At 52.4% G+C, this 4,120-nt stretch overlaps 1 protein-coding gene across 1 annotated transcript in view; it reads right to left on the bottom strand.

The window, feature by feature from the left end:
• Positions 1-454: 454 nt before the first annotated feature.
• Positions 455-4,120, bottom strand: part of LOC116956776 (uncharacterized) — a 19,938-nt gene continuing 16,272 nt past the window's right edge. Inside the window, exon 6 of the mRNA XM_076058072.1 lies at positions 455-4,120. This exon is cut by the window's right edge and continues 64 nt beyond it. The gene's annotated coding sequence lies outside the window, so the exon portion shown is untranslated.

The raw sequence follows: 4,120 nt of genomic DNA on the forward strand, positions 1-4,120 counted from the left end.
AGTGTGGTGTTAGTGTGTGTTGTGGGGTGTTGTAAGGTGGGTTAGTAAGTGTGGTGTTAGTAAGTGTGGTGTTAGTAAGTGTGGTGTAAGTAAGTGTTGGGTGTGTAAGTTGGGTTGTTAGTGTTGGTGTTAGTAAGTGTGGTGTTAGTGTGTGGTGTTAGTGGTGTGTGTTAGTGTGTGGTGTGTAGTGTGTGTGTGTGGTGTGTAAGTGTGGTGTTAGTAAGTGGTGTTAGTAAGTGTGATGTTAGTGTGGTGTTAGTAAGTGTGGTGTTAGTAAGTGTGGTGTTAGTAAGTGTGGGTGTTAGTGTGGTGTTAGTAACTGCGGTGTTAGTAAGTGCGGGCACTCGTAAGCCAAGGCCTGACTGTGCGCACACAGAATCCACACGCAGCGTACAGCTTTCAGCAGTCGAGTTTATTTAAAGGGGGGGGGGGGGGTGGGTGGTGTGGTGGGGGGCTACAAAAATCCGGCAGGCTTCATTGGGACGGCTTCACGCGCACGTTTTAGCGGCCAATATTACTCACAATCAAGGACGACTCTGGGTTAGATCGTGGACGCATAAACGTGCCGCGGCCCTCCACCGTTCACGACACAGCCAATTAATATCCTTAGCTCTTTCGGTAAAGTCACGTTGAAGGGAAACAATAAAATTATTAAATATATATAAAACAATAAAAATTTCTCACGACGTTTCGACCATAACACAAACGGTCATCATCAGGTTTTTCACACCTAATGATGACCGTTTGTGTTATGGTCGAAACGTCGTGAGAATTTTTATTGTTTTATATATTTTATTATTTTATTGTTTCCCTTCAACGTGACTTTACCCAAAGAGCTAAGAATATGAATTGCTGCGGTCACGAAAGCTTTAAATAAAATAAATTTACAGCCAATTAAGCATGGGATTTGTCACGCAAGCAAGAGGGAATCATTTCAGACTGGAGCTGCTTTCCGCGGCCGTCTGGAACGCTCTCTCCCCTTCCGATAATGGGAAGCCAACGTGAGCTGTGATGCCACTTTTACATCATCATCGTCGTCATCATCATCCAGACTGTGCGGGGGGGAGGGCGGAGGGGGACACTGAGTTCTCAAGGCCATACAGCGTACGAAATAATAAACATAATGATAACGATTTAAAGCTTTCGTGACTGCAGGGATTCATATTCTTGGTTCTTTCGGTAAAGTCACCACCACCACCACCACCACGTTGGAAGGGAAACAATAACATAATAAAAATACAAAACGTAACAATAAAATTCTCACGACGTGAGCGAGCAACTTTTCTTGCCGTGGTTTTTCACACCCTGATGATGATTGCTTGTGTTGCGATCGAAACGTCGTGAGAATTTAATCGTTTTATATTTTTATCATTTCATTGTTTGCCCTTCTACGTGGTGACTTTACCGAAAGAACGCAGGAATAATAATGATGATGATGATCGTGTGGTGTCTTAAGTGCTCTTGTTTCTACCCTTGGTTGGCGGGACTTTGCAGGGTGAATGTTGAGAGTGGCATGAATTGGTCTGTAATGATGTAGGGGCAACTAAGAGGAGCTTGACAAATATGCACTATACACCAGTACACACTACCATACACTACCATAGACTACTCAAAATACTACACGATCACAGCTGCCAACCCGTACGGCTTACCCCATAGGGTGGCCAATAGTCTGAATTGGTCTGCAGTAAGGCAGGGCAGCTATGTAGTGGTGAGTGTAGTAGTGATGAGTGTAGTAGTGGTGAGTGTACTAGTGGTGAGTGTAGTGGTGAGTGTAGTGGTGAGTGTAGTGGTGAGTGTAGTAGTGGTGAGTGTACTAGTGGTGAGTGTACTAGTGGTGAGTGTACTAGTGGTGAGTGTACTAGTGGTGAGTGTAGTGGTGAGTGTAGTAGTGGTGAGTGTACTAGTGGTGAGTGTAGTGGTGAGTGTAGTAGTGGTGAGTGTAGTAGTGGTGAGTGTACTAGTGGTGAGTGAGTGTACTAGTGGTGAGTGTAGTGGTGAGTGTAGTGGTGAGTGTACTAGTAGTGAGTGTACTAGTGGTGAGTGTACTAGTGGTGAGTGTACTAGTGGTGAGTGTACTCGTGTGAGTTTCTACCCGTGCGATGGGACGTTGTGGGATGACCGTCGACATTTACAAGGGGCACACGGGGTGACCAATCAGGCCCGAGTTGGTCTGCAGAACCAGGCAGTGCACTGGGTAAGGGCTTGACAGCTATCTTCAGCCGGATGTGTGCCTCAGCCGCAGAGTCCCAGACGCTACGGACTGTGGCGGTGAGTGAGTCTCAGACGGTGAGTGAGTCCCAGACGCTACGGACTGTGGCGGTGAGTGAGTCTCAGACGGTGAGTGAGTCCCAGACGCTACGGACTGTGGCGGTGAGTGAGTCTCAGACGGTGAGTGAGTCCCAGACGCTACGGACTGTGGCTGTGAGTGAGTCCCAGACGCTACGGACTGTGGCTGTGAGTGAGTGAGTCCCAGACGCTACGGACTGTGGCTGTGAGTGAGTGAGTCCCAGACGCTACGGACTGTGGCTGTGAGTGAGTCCCAGACGTTGAGTGAGTCCCAGACGCTACGGACTGTGGCTGTGAGTCCCAGACGCTACGGACTGTGGCTGTGCGTCCCAGACGCTACGGACTGTGGCTGTGAGTGAGTCCCAGACGCTACGGACTGTGGCTGTGAGTGAGTCCCAGACGCTACGGACTGTGGAGGTGCGTGAGTGAGTCCCAGACGTTGAGTGAGTCCCAGACGCTACGGACTGTGGCTGTGAGTCCCAGACGTTGAGTGAGTCCCAGACGCTACGGACTGTGGCTGTGAGTCCCAGACGCTACGGACTGTGGCGGTGAGTGAGTGAGTCCCAGACGCTACGGACTGTGGCTGTGAGTGAGTCTCAGACGCTATGGACTGTGGCGGTGCGTGAGTGAGTCCCAGACGCTACGGACTGTGGCTGTGAGTCCCAGACGCTACGGACTGTGGCTGTGAGTGAGTGAGTCCCAGACGCTACGGACTGTGGCTGTGAGTGAGTCCCAGACGCTACGGACTGTGGCTGTGAGTCCCAGACGCTACGGACTGTGGAGCTGAGTGAGTCCCAGACGTTGAGTGAGTCCCAGACACTACAGACTGTGGCTGTGAGTCCCAGACGCTACGGACTGTGGCTGTGAGTGAGTGAGTCCCAGACGCTACGGACTGTGGCTGTGAGTGAGTCCCAGACGCTACGGACTGTGGCTGTGAGTCCCAGACGCTACAGACTGTGGCTGTGAGTCCCAGACGCTACGGACTGTGGAGCTGAGTGAGTCCCAGACGTTGAGTGAGTCCCAGACACTACAGACTGTGGCTGTGAGTCCCAAACGCTACGGACTGTGGAGCTGAGTGAGTCCCAGACGCTACGGACTGTGGCTGTGAGTCCCAGACGCTACGGACTGTGGCTGTGAGTGAGTCCCAGACGCTACGGACTGTGGCTGTGAGTGAGTCCCAGACGCTACGGACTGTGGCTGTGAGTGAGTCCCAGACGCTACGGACTGTGGCTGTGAGTCCCAGACGCTACGGACTGTGGCTGTGAGTCCCAGACGCTACGGACTGTGGCTGTGAGTGAGTCCCAGACGTTGAGTGAGTCCCAGACGCTACGGACTGTGGCTGTGAGTGAGTCCCAGACGTTGAGCGAGTCCCAGACGCTACGGACTGTGGCTGTGAGTCCCAGACGCTACGGACTGTGGCTGTGAGTCCCAGACGCTACGGACTGTGGCTGTGAGTGAGTCCCAGACGTTGAGTGAGTCCCAGACGCTACGGACTGTGGCTGTGAGTGAGTCCCAGACGTTGAGCGAGTCCCAGACGCTACGGACTGTGGACCTGAGTGAGTCCCAGACGCTACGGACTGTGGCTGTGAGTCCCAGACGCTACGGACTGTGGCTGTGAGTCCCAGACGCTACGGACTGTGGACCTGAGTGAGTCCCAGACGCTACGGACTGTGGCTGTGAGTGAGTCCCAGACGCTACGGACTGTGGCTGTGAGTCCCAGACGCTACAGACTGTGGCTGTGAGTCCCAGACGTTGAGTGAGTCCCAGACGCTACGGACTGTGCAGGTAAGCGAGTCGCCGGGAAGCCATAGAGGCGTCTGAGAGCCGAGCG

The sequence above is a fragment of the Petromyzon marinus genome (genome assembly GCF_048934315.1).
Source record: "Petromyzon marinus isolate PM22_M1 ecotype Great Lakes invasive population chromosome 67 unlocalized genomic scaffold, UKy_Petmar_22M1.pri1.0 chr67_unloc.6, whole genome shotgun sequence".
Lineage (NCBI taxonomy): Eukaryota > Metazoa > Chordata > Hyperoartia > Petromyzontiformes > Petromyzontidae > Petromyzon > Petromyzon marinus.